The sequence below is a fragment of the Haemorhous mexicanus genome, chromosome 1 (assembly GCF_027477595.1).
Source record: "Haemorhous mexicanus isolate bHaeMex1 chromosome 1, bHaeMex1.pri, whole genome shotgun sequence".
Classification (NCBI taxonomy): Eukaryota; Metazoa; Chordata; class Aves; order Passeriformes; family Fringillidae; genus Haemorhous; species Haemorhous mexicanus.
The window spans coordinates 105157012-105174866 of record NC_082341.1 but is presented as its reverse complement, the minus strand read 5'-3'; the positions used below and the strand labels follow the sequence as shown (position 1 = coordinate 105174866).

At 42.4% G+C, this 17855-nt stretch overlaps 1 protein-coding gene across 1 annotated transcript in view; it reads left to right on the top strand.

The window, feature by feature from the left end:
- Nucleotides 1-17855, top strand: part of LDLRAD4 (low density lipoprotein receptor class A domain containing 4) — a 273393-nt gene that overhangs the window by 208525 nt on the left and 47013 nt on the right. The gene's annotated exons all lie outside the window — the stretch shown is intronic.

The window sequence follows — 17855 nt, the reverse complement described above, 5'->3', positions numbered from 1 at the left end:
ACTCTGGGTTACAGCTGGAGGCTGACACTGTTCAAGACTTCACTGAAATTTCGCCGTTTGATTCTTGCTGAAGTTAATATCCAATTTATGGTGTGTTGTCCTTGCTGGATTACAGTTACCAGCTCTTACTGTCCTCCTCTGTAGTCACGCATTGATTTGCATTTCCTTCAAAACCTCCTTTCCAAGGCTACTGATTATAGAAATACTTAAGAATTTTGGTCTCACTGTAAAAAAGGTTAATTTCCAGCTCTCTCAGTTGCAAAGAAAAACTTCAACATATGATCCCCGAAGGCTTTGAAACTAGATAAAATTAAAGAAAAAAGAATATTTAAGCTCTCCTGATAGAAGTGCTGCCACAATTTCTGAATAGTTTGAAGTGGTAACTCATGTTCTGTTGATTGATTCCATATAATCTTAATTTGTTAAATACCTCTCACTCTGTTTGGCTGTGTTTTTATTCAGTGCCACTTTCAAGACCTAAAACAAATGGCTTCAGGCTCTGAATAGTTTTTTCCATTGATGACAGTATGGTCAAACACAGAGAATAATATTGTTAATAAGAAGGTTTTTTTTTCTTTGTGATCTTACTGGTAAAGCATGTAAGTACACTGTTTGTTTTTTTTTTTAATTATTGGGTTTTTCTTTATAATATCTTTAAAGATAATTGACAGGCTGCTTACCCCTACTTTGCAGTCTCTCCTGTAAGTTGCTAACCAAAAAGAGTTGCTAGTGTAATCTCCTCAGCATCACATCTGAGCTCTGTATCAAGAAAGTCTTATGTCATAACTGTTCTTGAAATACAGTTGAACCCCATCTGGATTTTCCAGTTACTTGTTTGCATTTATGGTGAGCACTAGGAAATCCAGCAGGAGCTCTGTGAAACTGTGTGAGAGAGGGCCAGACCTCTCAGACACCCAGTGTGCAGTGTTAAGGATTTCCTATTCAATTTTAATAATGAAAGATTTGCTAAATTTGAACTAATGAGAAATAAATGTAGTTTCAGAAGTTACTGACAAATCTAACTAAACTCAGTCAAAAACCTCTTAGTTCTGCTAAACTGTATCCCAGTATCTTGACAGTTGCTCTTCTGATCAGGGGTTCTTATTTAACACTTTTTGCAAATTTTCTCTTAGGGAGAGAAATCAAGAAGTTTTGTTACATGTAGTGAATGTACAGATACCAAGGTGCAATATGAATGCTAAACTAGTTTAACTTGGCAGCACCTTTTTGTTAGTTGTTTTGTGACTCCATTAATATGTCATTATTAACTTGATGATTTTTATGCAAGCCAACTTCTCTGTTTTGAAAGAATGAAAAGGTGATTGCTCCTGAGTAGCCGTGTTTCTTACCAGGCAAGTGCAAACGTGGTAATGCAGCGATGTGGCTTTCCTGCTTTTAATGTAAGGTCTCCAGACAATACTTCTCTACAGGGTGTAGACATGCTGTGAGAGGATCATGTTTCCATAAAACAACAGAAGCTTAAGTTGGTGCATTAGGTTTGCTAAAACACGTTTGCTTCCCCATCTTAATATTGTTTTCATTGGATACAATCAAATACTTTATCATTCAGATAACAAAGTGTGTCAGCAAGTAATTGTATTTGCAAATTTCAGGACATAATTATCTGAGCATATGCAAAATTATGGGCAAGGAAAGTTGGTAACCCAGTTAAGATGAGACTGAAAATTTGACTTATTACATATACATGCTGTTTGAAACAAAGAGGGAGAGGCAGTGCTTTCCCTGGAAAGAAAGAAGTCAGTATGGTGTTGGCATTGCTCTTTAATGTGCTCTGCCAGTACAAAGGACTCAAGGGCTTTTTTATTAATTTATCCATTTCCAATTAAAGTTTTTTTGGGGGGGAAGGTGACAGAAATTATTTGAGAACTAATTGAGAAATAAGAGCTATAATGATAATAAAGCTTTTCTTCTGCTTAGAAATTAATGTTTAACAACTGAAGTGAAAAGGCTGGGAAGTAGGCAAAAACCTCAAAAGCAGGAGAATAACCTTACCTGTCATTAGGATCCAAGTGTGTCTACAGCAGAGGACCTTTGTTACTCAGCTGTTTATGGGAATAGTGAGTTAGTTGCAGACCCCTGGCATACTCCCCCAGCACAATAAAAAGTAGATTTTGGGGAATGGTTCAAAAGTATGAACAAGAATAAAGTCATCTTCCCCCCCAGTCTGGAAATTAAAAAAAAAAAAAAAGGTTAAAAAAATCCCAAGTTTTATTTTTAGGGTAAAAAAGATCAATTTCCCAAACACAAACACACTTCTCTTCCTTTAGTCTTTTCCATCCTGATTCCAAGCCCCCTGACCAGGGCTGAGCTTCTTTTCAAGGCAAAGGGATGCTGTTCCCCTATGGATCTTGTAAATTTTATTTCAGAATGGTTCCAGGGGGCTGTTTCAGAGGGATTGGAAGCTGGCTCTACGTGCCAGCTCCTCACCTAGCCCCAAGCTAGCAGCTGAACTGAAATCTCCAACTTCAGTTCCATGCTCAGTAGCACTGGCTATGCACTGGGTGGTCAGTTAGGGTCTATTTTTAGGACATGAATAATGATTACGTGTTTCAGCTGTCTGCACCTTTTGTGTAACACCAGACTTCTTTCCCCATTTAAAGTCTGAGCTGATGAGGAAATGTGAGTGGAAAAGGTTTCTGAGATCTGTGGTTTCTTAATGTCAGAATAGTAAGGTTTGGGTTAGGTTGCAAGGCAGTCTGACACAGAAGGCTTGCTTATTGCAGAATAAGCCCCTGGAGTTTAATTTTATTTGCATTCCACATTCCTTAGAGCAAATAAAAAGTGTGAGTTTTGAAATGGTTTAGATGGAGGTTTTCCCAAGCCTCAAAAAAATCTGTGATCTCATTGTTCATAACTCACTTTGTTAAATTCCATACTTGGACTATGGGTGATGAAGATTGCCTCTGCACTTCTCACAGCTCTGTTAAGTCTACATACATAGTTTGTTCTGTCAAAGATGGGTTTTTCTCATCCGGGCTTGTTAGTGCAAGTATTCATTTCTCACCATTGTGGCAAACTGTGTTTTAAGGGATTATCTGTTGTGACAGCCTCAATCTTTACCTGTTTCTCTGGTGAAATCTGGTCTAGTGCATTTTGACTTCGATCTGATTCCCAGATGATATTCAGCCCTACCCTCTGCTGCTGCTTTAGCAGGAGCTGCTGGCTTGGGCTTTCCATCTCCAGGAGCTGCTCCTCTGTTATTCCTCTCTTGCAAATACATCCCGAGATTGGAGGCTGCTACAGAAGGAACAGTGCAACCATAATACAGAGAGGCTCTGTTTGGCCTGGAAAGGTTGCAATCGAAAAATGAGCTTGATGATGTCTAGACAAGACTGTAAGTATTTAGTACCTTTACAGAGCTTTGCATCTTCAAAGCACTCTGCAAACATTAACTGATTAACATAACTGCGCCATCTGTTTTGATGTTTACATTTTGTGCAGGCAAAATTCCTGCTTTGTTTTATTACCTCTTGCAGGTATGTGGATGTCATTATTATGGCCCTTCAGAGGATGGTAAAGTCAGGTCCACACATGTCTCTGGTAACATTTAAAACTCAAGCCAGTGCCATTGGGGCCCTGCTCTCTGACCTGGCTGTGACAGTTGGGATTATTTCCCTCTGAAATTTCAGCCTCTAGTCTGTAGAAATTGTTGTTCCCATGGCTGCCGGAGGCTGCTGCCTCTCTTGTCACTTTGCTGCTGAACTTAACTGTTTTCTCCCCAGCCATGGACAGGCAGGGACACATCCAATGGTGTGGGAGCTTCTCTGCAGAATGCTCCCAGAGAGCCAGCTGAAATATTGTCTCAGGCAGAAAAAGGGGTAGAAACCATAAAGATAGTGAAAAGAAGGGGAATTTTTTTACTTAGCTTTTGGCAAAAGGTTTTTTTTCTCTCCAACTTCATGCATGGCTACAAGAAATGTCATTGTATTCTTCTTTTCCCAACTCGTTATTGGAGATTGTGTGTAACAGGGGGGCGGTACTGATGAGCCAGTGTTAATTTTCCATTTCAGTTTAAATTTCTTACTAAAGATTTCAAGACTGTTTCAAGACTGATTTAAATCAAAGCACTAGTAGCACTGACAGGAATCAAAGCTGAAAAACCTTAAAGCAAACCAAAACTGCACTCTTCTTTTTTGTCTTTTTTTCCCCCCCTTTTATTTTCAGCTCCCTCCCTTTTCAATGTTTGACTGCCTGAGTGGTGTTTCAGGTAGATCACACAACCTAAAACTACCTTTATTTCCAAGTTACTGCAACTTTATTTTGCAGAAGAGCTCTAAAGAAACAAGTACTCTGCTGTCAGCAGGGAGAGACCGGCAGTGTTTTGATCCAGGGAAAATTGCAGACACTCGGTGAGGGAAGCGAATCGTGAGAGATGTGCAGCGAGGCAGCGCGCCGGCAGACTTTTGCGTCAGTGCGGGAGTCATCGTTAAAAATCTCAGATTAAACTCAGATTAAATGGTGCCGTGGCATCTCGTGGGAATCGGCCGTGACCGAGAGCAGACGTGGCGGCTGCCGGGCGTCAGGGAAGGCCCTGCCGTGGTTGCAGCTCCCCTCGGAAGCGCTCCGCGCGGAGAGGCAGACGGCACGCGCGGGCCCGGGAGAAGCTCCTTGACAAATTCCATGTCTGGCATAGTTCACACCATGGTTTTAAGTGTGACCTCAAGGCATTTGCAAGGAATATCTTTATAAAGACTGTAACGAACGTGCAAGAGACTCTCACAGACAAAATTTTCAATTAATAAACCGACAAACCTGCAACATGAGGATATAAATACATTGAAAAGATGGACTTGGATAGACCTAGACAGTGGGTGTGGCTTTCTTTCACACTGAATATTTTTGCAGCATTTTTTTGTTTGTTTGCATACTCACTCCCGGTAGAGACATTTTGCTATGTTTGCAGGCTAGGATACGGCAGTTGGGAACAAAGCTCGGACAAAATGGAATTCTCCTTTGTCCGACTGTGGCATCAGAAAAGTTGACGTCAAATGCCACGAAAGGTTGAACTTTTCAGAAAAGATACACTTAGAAACAGTTTAGGAAAGGACTGTGCCCTGTAGCATCCCTGATGAGGTGAGGCAGCTGCAATTATTTCCCTCAAACTGAGCCCCTCATTTGCCAGAGCAAGGCAAGAAGAAGCCAGACACAGCTGTAAGCAATTGGCTCTGGGTGGCCCTGCTTGAGCAGGGGCAAGCTGGACAAGATGACCTCCAGAGGTCCCTCCTTCCCTCAATCCTTCTGTGAGCCTGCAGTTCAGAGCCTTTCTCCTATTCCCTCCTAAAGTTGCCTCCTGACAGTTCGTTTCTTTCATGTCCGTGCTGCAGTCCCTTCAGCAGGTTAGTCTGGGAAGGAAGAACAGGAATGCAGAGAATTGCAGACTTCGTAACAAAGTTACGTGCAGCCAATTTCACAGGATGGAAGAGTGCCTCCCTTAACATGCTGAGCGTTGTTCGCTCAGATGGAAGGAATTACGCGGAGAACACGAAGCATTCTGTAGACTCAGTAGACTCCGGCTTTATAAAGAGAATGCCACAGCAATCAGACTGGCTCAATAGAGAGGATATTCTATGCCTGTCATCCCTATGCTTGCCCTTATTAGTCCAAGCCTTCTCCTCCCACCCCATCCCCAGAAGAACATACTCAATAGCATTTTTATATTCAGTAGAGGAAAATGTTTCATATAATCTATGTGGATACTTCTGTCATCTTAAGTGTTTCTTCCAGCCTTTTGTATTCTCTTGGACCCATATCTCATCTCCTTTTTTAGTTGTAGTCCTCCACCCCTAAGTTTTGGGGGATGAAATCGCAGTGTCAGTGTTTTCAATTACACTGTGACAAGATCCCACGTGCAGTGGGGAGCTTTCTATTTTAGCCAATTTCCAAGTAATTACATTCTATAAACTAATGGTGATAAGCAATCAGCGGCCTTACATTTACATCTCACATGAACAAAAAAGGGAGGAGGTCTCTCTCACTGCAGCACCATGAGGAAGATTCTGAAAGTCCATATAAGATGAAAATTATTTGCATGTAGGCACAGAGGGAAGCACTGTGCAAGCATCTAATTGCAGCACTCCCCGCTGACTGTTTTTAATGTGTGTTGGTTTTATTAAGCATTCTTAATATGAAGCTAGACTTTTGCTTCAGCAAAAAATTTGAAAGAAACAGCGGTTTTAATTCTCAGATTACTGAAGTGCATGCAATTGGGAAAACCTCTCTGGGTGCAGCAGATTAGGTGAATTTTTTTCCCCCTGTAAAAAATGATAATAAATTGGTTTTGTGCTCCTGCATTGCCTGGCTTGTGTTGTGTGTGTATGAGTGTGTGCACAGTATGCATGGCTCTGTTACATCTTGAAATTTTGGTTTCATGTGTTATGCTATGCATTGCTTATGAGGGACAATGTTTGCATGACAAATTGCAAACCCATACGGCATAGTTTTTTAGCATCCTGTGCTTTTAGGTATTTTCAAGGAACTGTGCCTGAGGAGGTGAAGAGGGGAATCTGCTGGTGACTTCTCACTACAAGTGATGTCTCTTTACACTGCAGTCAAATAAAAATGGTCATGGTTCAGTCCTAGATCAAATGCAATACAGAAGTGACATAACTTTGTATATTGATATGTGGTAGCCATACATAATCTGATTCTATGATTTATCCCACTGAAGAGATTCATAGCTTTGCAGAGAAAGAAATACACGTTCATCTAGTACGGAGAATTGAGATTTACAAGTCTTTAATGATGCATCATTTCTGGTTAGGGATAAGATTCTGCAGATCATTGTTAGCCATCTTAGCAACTCCTCCTGAGCTCTTCACAGTTACAGCCTGACTCTGGCCAGGTCTGTGGCTTTACTAAGGATAGCAACTAGTAATTAAATGCTTTCTCTCTTTAGTGCTTAGCTCAAATAGTTTTTAGGGATGTGAATGAAGCATGGTGTAGCACCATACAGATTTATCAGCTTTCACTTTCAATTACTTCTAAAATGCATACTTGTCTTTGTCTTCATAATTAATGTTTCCATCCCCACTTGTGGCTCAGAAACCTTTATATTTAGCTACAGGATGACTTACTTGTTTTACACAAATCTTATGGTTCAGTTCTCACAACAGGCTAAATATTTCGCTTAAGGTAATTACCTGACTTCAAAGGAACTTTCATAGAAAAGTAATAATATCAAAAAGAGCCTATATGCTATAAATAGGGTATAAAATTCCACATTAAAGATGTGTGTATATTACAGGAATCTTCAGAGCAGTGTGAAATATAATTAGGGCCGTCTACTGAGGCATAAAATTCTCTGTAATACATGCTAATCTTATTTGCTTGGAATGAGGTGGGAATATACCTATCAAGGCATCTTTTGAAATATTTGAAATCTTTACATCTCAGTTTCCAGTTATACTTGTCTGACTTGATCTTTTCTTCCTTGTCACTTTTCCATCCTGAAAGGTTTATTTGTGAATAAGCTTTCTCCTCTGCACAAAATCAGATGTGTGAACTTTCAGTAGGACAGTTAGAATTTAGTGAGATGTAAAATGCTTTTTAAGAAAAGAGGAAGAAGAGCAATATAAATAAGTTCACATGTGATTGTGTGCTCTTCAGTGTGTGTTGATTGCCTGAGAGGTTATATTGTAGTTTCAGGTAAGTCAGGTCTTTCAGTGTAGTGCCTGTTCTTTGCAGCATCTCATTCTTCCTACAAATTCAAGTCTCTTGGAAAAGAACATTTCTAATTAACATACATCTTTTCTGATGAAAACATGTTTTATTTATGGCTTCATTTCCCTCCTCTTTTGTCATCCCACAACTGAAGTATTTGTCCAGAGCACATAATCAGAAATAAAGTTTTAATGGAAAGTATTGATTGGGCGAATAAGGATTAGTACACTTACCTTGTGATTCCTGAAGGAATGGTCTGTTCCTAGTGCTGGCCATGTCAGCAGCTCAGGAATAAGGCAAGGAATTGCTTTTGTCCAGAACAGGAACATTTCTGGTCTCTGATCTATAGATTCTAAAAGCAGTGCTTTTTGCTTGGAAGGTACAGTTACAGTTTACATTGTACAGATGGACAAAGTGGGTCCAACTGTACAATGTAGGGGGACAGAGAAGGACTGGTGACTCATCCAGCAAATTATAGATGTAGGGAGAAGGGGACCGAGCTGTCTTGTCCCTGCTGGACTGAGGCTGCCATGTATTGTTTGGGTGGCTGACTGGAAGATGGTTTGCAGCAGCACTGCTTTGGGTATGGTTATGTGTCAAGACATCCAAAATGTAGTAACTCAGCAGAATACTAGGTTTGTAGACTGGCTGCTTGCTTTACTGGGAGAGGAGAAACAGAGTTTGGGAGGAAGTGGTACGTGCACGACAATTAAACCCAGATGTTTACAGGTGTCTTGTGATTTATTACAGGACTTGTAGGAAGCTAGAGTAAAACCAAAACCAAGTTACCTGAATTACTGTTTTACATTAGTTCTCAACTCATTTTCATCTTTACATTGCTGGGCAGGCTTTTGCTGTTCCAGTAGGATTTAAGAAGTTTTGAAGTGTTCCTTAAGGCGTGCTTCCCACAGCCAGTTGCCATTGGTAGTCATCTTTGAAAATTGCTGCTAAAATAAAATCAAAGTCCAAATGCACTCACTGTTTTCCTAATAATAAGTTCTGTGTGGTTCCAGGTGTCAGTAGCACTGCTCTAGGCGAGAGGGAGAGTGGCCTGGCTTCAGTGGCGTCACTGCTTTGCCAAAGCTCTGTGAAATATTTTTCTGTTGAAAAAAAGGATTTGCAATCTAATGGTCTACCATGTTGACTGTAAACATTTCTGGGAATCTGAAAACTTCCAGGAGGAGATCAGACCAATTTCCTCCCAACATGCTTGCAGACAATTCAGTGAAGTCTGGAACCTGCATTTGCAGAGCTCCCCGGGATCTCACCTGGGCACCTCCCCTGGGCAGCACCATTGGATCAGGGGGCTCACAAGCTTGGGGGCCTGGCCATGGCCAGCTGTGATTCTGAAAACCTACTCTTAGTACCACAAAATACAGTTTTTCAAATTAAGGATGACTCAAAAAAGTTGTGTGTGTGTGTGTGTGTGTGTGTGTTCAGTTTGGAGGGATTGAACTGAATGGAACTGGTCTGAATTTTTAGATAAGGAAAGTCTAAGCACACTTATTATGTGGTATGATGAGATACTATTGTCAGGTTGCCCCTTATTCCAGTGACTAAACATATGAATTTAACACAGGGCCTTTAATATCAAAAAAATTCTTTAAATGTGGTGTCAGCAAGCTTAAGATGCAGAGGGACCTTTGCAAATAAATTGTTTTTATTGGTTAACTGAAGAAAAGGAGGATGATTGGGACCATTCAGGACACGTGTGCTTTGAAGTTCCTCCTAAATTTTTTCCTTCTGACTTAACAGAACAAAATCAGGAAAAAAAAGAAAAGGCAATAGGTTGATGCCATGCAGACATAATAAATTACGTTCCATAGCTGCTTTAATTTAGACGGGTTCTTCCATCTCAGCATCACCGCTGCATTGTTTACTCGGGAAAGAAGTCACAGCGATAAACAAACAAACACAAAGACTCAGGGCCAGTGGCTGCCTGCGTATCACTTAGCAACATCAATATTTCTGTGCACAAATAAAGGTCTGCTGCAGTGCCTGCTGCCAGCGTGTGTGCGTGTGCGAGCGTGTGTGCCTCTGTAGTGCTGACCTTGTAGGCAGAGAGATCAGTCTGCCAGTGATTGGTCACTCCTTAATTTGGATGTCTAGACATTTCAGGCCGCGCGAGCGAGAGGCAGACATCTAAAGACGTGAGAAGAGATTCTAAGGGATACCAGGGCCTTAAAATAATTCCCTGTCAAACTGCAAGCGTATTTTGTTCATTTTAAAAATATATGGGTACAAGTGACTGAATGGAACGTGTGACTGAAGGCTTTATTTTTTTATTATCACTACTAATTAATGTGCTTCTTGGATGTTTTCACATGGCTGTGATATAAATAGTAAAGCTTCCTTAAAGGTTATCAGCAAGTGTGAGAGAGTTAATATTATGATTGGTCTCCTGGCTGGAAATATGTTTTCTTAATTTGCTAAGAACCACAATCCAGAATTCTTAGCAAATAAATGAACTGGGTTTAAAGGCACTACCAAATCTTAATTTATAACATTAAAACTATGGTCAGGAATGTAATCTCTGAGAGTGTCCAGATGAATAGGAAATTATTGTCCATCTGCCTTTTATTCAAAATGTCTCTATGTGCAAGCATACATGTTTATACCCACATGTAGAAAAGGCTCAGTTCTGCCAAATGCTGAAATCCCTCAATTCCCACTGATGCCATTGGGCATTTGAATGTTTCCAGGGCATTAGTCCTACGTCTGCAAAACAATGGCATGCACATACATTTACACCAGCCCAAATTTTCAGCTGCTCTTTAAATATATGTACAAATGGGGAAAATGATCACCTAGTTAACATTTGCATGGATTGTTGTTTGGGATATGGGATATGTGTGTAATAAATTAGAATTTTTATTTTGGTAAAAAGTGTTTAAATTGAGAGAGCCATACCTATTACCTTAGGAATATTTTACTGTAATAATAAGATCTAGAATGTGGCAGAGCTTGAAGGAGTTATTAGTATCTTTTGGAAATCTATTTTAGTTTTCTGTGGTTTTAATTCTTTCAGTCATAAATCTCAGAAAACAGCAACTAGTGCTTGAAGAGCAACCAGCATTTGGAAGCAAGCACTCTACAGCAACAAATTATTTGGAAAATAATGTGAACCAGTTTGATTTCAGTACTGGTTCTGTCTGTCCACTATCAGAGAATTCCCACATGGGAAGAGGTATAGCATCACAGAGAAACTTCCATACACCTGTGGGGTGTCTGTATTACAGGTGTGCTCGTGTAAACCACATAGGTAGGACTCACACCTGTAAATGAACCAAGTGTTCTTGTGCAGAAACAAGAGACCAGATCTTAGAGCTAGTTTGTATTGTGAGGGTCTGCACTACAGCATTAGCAGAGTGGTTACCCAGCTGTAGCTGTATTGATGTGACACTCACCCCCTGCACCCTCCCTCTCCCCCCAAATCTTTGGGACCAATTCATTTCGGCATAAAAGTCAATTTATTTTCAGGTAAGTCTCAGCTTTAATTCTGTGAGGAAATTGTTAATCTAGAATACCTCCAGGTTTTCTTTTCTACAAGATCACCCTGTTCCTTTTTTTTTTTTTTTTCCCTTTCCTAATGTTTGGCTCAAGTAATAGCAAACTGCATTAGCTCCTGAATTCTGTATCAGATGAAGAGCTGCCTTCCTTGGGCAAACATCCCCAGATTTCTGTGGATGTGGAGGCAGAGAAAGAACCCACACAGACATGTGATGGCAAAGCACTAACACTGACAGGTCTCTTGATGTTATAAGTACTGTCCCCTCTGGTAAATCTGTCCCATTTTTAGAGGCAGGCCACAATTACTGTATATTCCTTCTCCTGTCTCTTCAGAAAATGTCTCTATGCAAATAATTAACATACAATCAGACCCTAAACATCATCTAACTGCACTGCTGATGGATGTTTTCATAGAGCCCATTTAAATGTGCCAGGAGGACATTTAAATACAGGGAAGAAAGTGAGGTATTTTTAAGTAAACATTCTTTAAACACTTCGATAGAGCAAATTGTACTTTAAAAATCATTAACTAGGTAAAATAAGCAGCAGTGGGGTTCTCCATCACTTGGCCTTCTTATGTGCTAGTGTGTTAAATTGTTTGCAGTATTGCCTGCTAGTTCTTGTGATTTTATTGTATATTCCACCATTTTCTGCAAGTTTCAACTCTGAAGTTCTAATGATTATCTGAGAGGCTCATGTTACTTGTTAGCACGAGAAAATTAATGCAAAAAAACCCTCAGAGAGACATTATGGAAAGAGAAGGTGGTATCTGTTTTAAACGAAACTGGTTTGTCCCACACTTGCTTCTTATCATTTTCATTCCCACTCTTACAACCCCCATACTTTTAAGAAGGGGGCTAAGGGATGTGTGCCCAAGAAGTGATCTGGCCAGGATCAGTTTTGTCCCTGGAGGACACCCACCAAGTGTCACCACATTGCGTGACTTGTGCATCTGTAATGCCTTGTTTTTTGTGTAGCCTGCTCTACCCTTTGGCAATCAAACACACTATTATCCTTTCACCTCTTATTCTTGCTTACCTCACCCTAGGTGAATCTCAGCTTGCAGGCTGTTTCTTGGGTTTGCCTGCTGTGGGTATCTTCCTGGCTACAGTCATCTTCCCTTTTGGGTGACCAAAGGGAAAGAAGGGGCACATAGAGCGTGGTGCAACCTCCCTGCTATCCTCCCCCTGTCAGGGCACAGGTCTTCAGCTAATTCATGCTATGGGCTTCCTAGGGCACAAATTTTTGGTGGTGCAAACACCACATTCCTCAGTTCTTCTCTGTTTGATTGCTGTCAGTGTGCCCATGGTTCTCGAAATGTTTTGGGGTTTTTCCCATGACTTTGCTCTATTGCCCTTCCTGTTGCTTTTACTGACAGACTGTTTCTGTTCATGCATTCTCCAGACCCATATTAAGATTTCTGCTACAAATGCTATAAAACTGAAAAAACAATATTCTAGTTAGAAGTATTTTAAACTGTGGCTTAAAGAAGTACACATGTAAGTATCAGTTGAAAAATAAATTGCATATAATGTTTTGGTAATGGTTTTATATCTGTCTGTCTTTTGGGTTTGGCATATCTATAATTTGGGTTGCTAGTATTACAGCTTAAACAAGCCAACTAGGACATTCTAAAACATTACATTTTTATTGTAGTCTAGACGTATTTTCACAGACAGTCCAGCCACAGCTAAGGGTCTCTGTAGGTTTAATACAATTCAGATGCTTCTTCCTTTGGGACGGTCTTAGAGCTTACTGACCCTGAACACAATATACGAGGAGTACTCATTTATTGGCTAGATTGGCAGAATTGAGTGGTTGCTGCCTTGTGCAGTCATTTTGCTCCCTTTCCTGTGCTGCCTCCTGTGCTTTGCTGGCACTCCCAAAATTGCTTACAATTTCTATGATCCAGTTTGTTCTGTGTGGCTGCTCAAAGGTTTCGACCACTACATCAGAATGAGTACAGCAAGGTAGGGAATACCTGGAAGCTGCTCATCAGTCTGTCCTGGGATTTTCTTATCTATGTCTCTGGGTGCATTACATCAAGAAGGAGGTACTGAATATGTGCCCAGCACCTGCAATGCAATATCCTAATATTCATAAGCTTCCACTAAGGTCACTTGTCTTTGAATCTTTGGAGACACATCACTAGGAATTATCCTGTCCCCTGAAACGCTAGTGCTGTGATAGGGACTGATGAGAATTTGGACAAAATTGTGGTTTTTGAATGCTCTTTGTGGTTTCATGTATGATTTGACTAGATGTATTATTTAGCTTGGTTAACCTAGGCATACAACTGAGCCCACGTTCCATAACTGGTCGGCTTTAACATTTGCATGTTACATGTGTTAAAATCATATTTTATGCTAGGAGATGTTTAACTTTCTGCATTCATTCAGTAAATATGCAGTGTGTTGCCATATCAGGTCCTTTGACAAGGTATTACCTAAATGAGCTTCACAGAATTGTTTTAATTCCAATTCCTCCCTATTTTTTTTTCTTCCTGTCTGTAGTGTTCCCAGCAGTGCAGTAGCCAGGATTTGATTTCTGTCAGAAATGATACTGCTTCAGTCTCGTCTCTGTAAGTCTCCGCAGGGAGGTTAGAGGGTGGTTATCCTCCGGCTGGTCTGGACCTGGTCCAGCATTCAATGAGAATGCAAATCCCCTTGAAAGCAGATACCTTCTCTGCAGTGATACTGCCTCTATGCTGCATGTGCCTCAGGAAGCTTGTGATAAGTTTATATTTGCATCGAAATACTGTTATTTTTTTAAAGGTACCCAATCCTTTGCTGTTATGGAAGCTTAGTAAATGAACCTAATTCTTTCCTCTCCTTTTCAACAAGAAAAAAAAAAAAAAAAAGAGTATATGTTAATACAACTCATGCCGTGCCACAGCAGTGTAGGAGATTATTGTTAGTGCTTTGCTGGAACATAACTTTGATTGTCAAGGCATTTGCTGCAGTTCAGAACATTAATTTTGTCATGAGAGGATTCCACATCTTCCTTGTTTTCTAAGGTACGGTGTGGCAGCATGAGCTTAAGCAAGCTGGGTTTAGCCGCCCATCCCCACTGTCCAGGTGCAGAGGCTCAGATTCGACCCGGCGCAGCAGCTTTCGGGGCGGATGCAGCGCTGAACTGCCGGAGGGAGGATGGCAATCCCACAGCCAGTTTTGTGGCCCAAGACAAATAGGTCCCAAGACACCCATCCGCTCCTCTCGTAAGAGGGCTGGCAAGCCGTAGCGGGCACGCAGGCTGCGGGATGGAAGCGTGGCCGTGGGGCAAAGGCGCTGCCAGCGCCGGGCACGGCCGGGGCGGCTCTGCCGCGGGTGGGCAGCCGGACCCGCTCGCTCTGCCGGCGCTGGCGTGGCGGGAGATGTTCCTGCGCAGGCTGCGAAGCCTTCTCGCTCGTCCGCAGCCCAGCGCGCAGCTCTCGAAGCGGCCGTAAATCAGCCGCGCTTCCCCGATTCAAGTTTTATCCTGCTCAGGCCGATCAAAAATAGCCCGTGCGCGGTGGGCTGCCAGCGGAGGGGCGGCCGCAGAGGGTGGCCGGGCACGGCTATTTCCGTGCGGGGCTGGCGGGCGGCGCTGGGGGCAGCGCGGGCTCGCTCCCACAGCCGCGCCGCCTCCCGCGCTCCAGCCCCTCTGTTGATCGCTCTGTTGTCACTCCCTTAGCGACCGTCGCCACGTCGCGCCTTCGCGTCCTGCCGGGCACCCGGGTCCCCCTCCCTTTCCCGGCTCCCCGGGGCCGGCTGTCATGTTTCCAGAAAAAGCCGGCCCCGGGGCTGCGGGGCGCTGCCCGTGCCCGGCAGGTGTCCCCGGCGCCGGCCGGGAGCGGCTCTCGCCACCGCGGGGCTCCCTCCCTCCCTCCCTCCTCATCCAGCCGGGAAGCAGTACAGCAGTTTTCCGGGCTCAGGGAGAGAGGTGGGGGAGAGCCTAAATCGTCACCTATTAGCAATAAATAAGCATGAATCAAATTCCTCGTACTGTTTAATAATTACTAATTGGATTAAAACGTAGATATTTCATATCTAAACGGTTGTTTAGTCCCTTTCTCTGTCCCCCCACCCATCCCATCTGAAGGCTTCCAACCAGCTCCTTAAAGCTGCCTAAATTGGTACGTACCCCCACCCAGAGACCTTGAGGGGAAATGGTGGAGTAAGCTCCCAGCTGCAGAGCCTGCAGTGAGGACTCGATTTCACCAACCATTTTCCGTCAGCAGGAGACGGACATCCTGTGATCCAAACAGGGGAGGCTAAAGAGGAGTGGAGAGGCATCACCCATCTGAAACGCTGGGGGTATCTAACCTAGCCTGCCAGATTTTCTTCTTCACCCCTTGTCTGCTGGCATCACATTTCACCATTTCAGTCCCTGCTCAGCGTGGTGTGTCCCAGCCCACCAGGTTGTCTGGAGCACCTTCTCATCCCTTCCAAGAACTCCTGGTGCAGGTGTCCCCAGGAGCTGCCTTTGCCCCTCTCTCAGTGGTGCCCCAGGCACCCCACCCCAGCTGACAGCCCCTCTGCTGAGCCTGCCAACACACCTGGGGCTGAGCTGGTGAGGCCAATGCCATGTTCCTTAGCGTTTACCACAGTGGCTGTTTTCTTCTTGACAAATCCTTCCTAGCTGCAGAACAGATCCCTCACTTCGTGAGATGTATCTCTGATAGAGGCTGCATTTTTAAGTGTGATTGCCAATATATTAAAAATAGCCAGATTTTTTTAGGATTTTTTTTTCTTTTAATGTTTGTGTGTAGACACAGTGCCTCTGATCCATTCTTTGGTTTTGGAAGATTTGACTTTTGTAAATGAGCAGAAGATGTCACCCCAGTGAGCATTGGCTCAGCACTGAAGTCTCTATGGCCTAGTTTTTGGATTTATGAGGATCCACTGTTTCTTGAGTAGCTAACAGGAAACAGAGCAATGGGCATCTCTGAAAATCTATAGAAAATTTGTTATTTAAAAAAAAATAAGTGTACATGTGTAAACACTAGATTGGTAGGGTACATGGCTGTAACTGTGCCTTGAGCAAACCAGGAGGCTCAAAGGTTAGAAAGTTGTTATACAGAGCTGGTGGGATCCCTGCAAGAATTTTACTGCCACTTGCTGTGAAAGGGGCATTTGAGGTCCAGGAGAGATTTGGGGTTTAACTTTTAGTTGTTATTAAAAACTACAATGTAATGTTAAACTTTCTTTTTTCTCTTTCAATGGGGGGGGGGGGTGTGTTTCAGCAGCTTTTATTGTGTCTGTTGATGTAATCTCCAGGGAGGTTACCAAGGTTAGATTTCTGAACAAGACAGATCTGTAGATATGTCATTACACATTCAGAAAATGTGTGTGCTGAGCTCTTCTAAAGCTCAACATTTCTGGATGCTGAGAACTTCTGAAAATGTGGCCCACTATATGAAATTGCTGTATGTCATAAAAATAAAAAAAATAAAAAAAGAAAAAGTGGCATTCCAGGTAACTCAGAAGATAAAATGGTGTTCTGCATGGCATGGGAGTAAGGACAAGCACGGAGTGAGAGTTGTATATTGAAGGCAAGGAATGTGTCATGCTTACAGCTTCTCCACGAGTCACATTTTACAACTGTGTAGACACAGACTTTTTTTCCCTTGGCTTTTCCATGTGCCTTCAGCTGGTACTCAGGGCAGTGGGTTCATCTTGCTGTGCCTATTTCTCAACCTAGCCTTTGCCTTTATCACCCACCAAAACTTTAATTAGTTATGGCCGCACGATGTGCGTGGGCTGCGTGTGGCACCGCAGCAGCTCGTGGGTGCAGTGCTGTTACATGCAGTGGTGTCAGTGTGGGGGTTTCCTTTCTTTGATTTCACTGAATTGGAAAACCTTCTTCAGCTCTGTGTGGGTTCTGCTTGTGTAAAGAGTGATTGTAATAGTCACCTTATCTCACAGCTGAAGGACTGCAGCAGAAAACTGTTAAGAGGGCTGGGTTATTTGCACCAAACATTTCCTGTCAGTTTGCAGTTCCTCAGTCTGAAAACTTAGCCAGTTTAAGTTCTGCTTGATCAGATTTACATCCAAGGTATTTTCTCTGTTGTTCAGAACAGGTAATTTTCAGGGGAGAAATCATTCCAGCCTTTCCTTTGCCCTTCTCAGTTTTGAGGATGCTGATTTGTTAGCAATTCAAGATGATGAATGATCCCTCTACAGAGATGGTGGCATAATTACCAGAACCTGAACGTGTTCATGCTGAGAGACCATATAACATGGAGAAACTAAGACTTTAAAGCCAGTTAGTGTGAAGAGTTATTTTTAGGACATAGGAATACAAGGTTCTTTTTGAGAATTTTTCTACAGTGTCTATAAAGTGCTTTTATAGATAAATAACTATTATGGCCTATCTCTTGGCCAGTGGAAGGTGGAGATGTGAGGGTTGGACTTACTGTGACAAAGGTACAGAGAAGAATGGAAGGGACTGGATTGCTTCCATGCCTCTGCAGATTTCCTGTTCATTGCCATACTGGTTGGATCATGTTGCTTCCCACCTACTGCTTTTGTCCCTGGCATGCTTTGAGTTTGAGCTGGTGGTGACTTGTCATGCCCTAGTGTCACTAGCATGTTTGTTTGAGGGGAGGGAAACTTGAAAAAGAATGAAGTGTTATCTCAAGCCTTTCTTAAATGTCAGTATTCATTCTTAAATAGCTTTGCTTT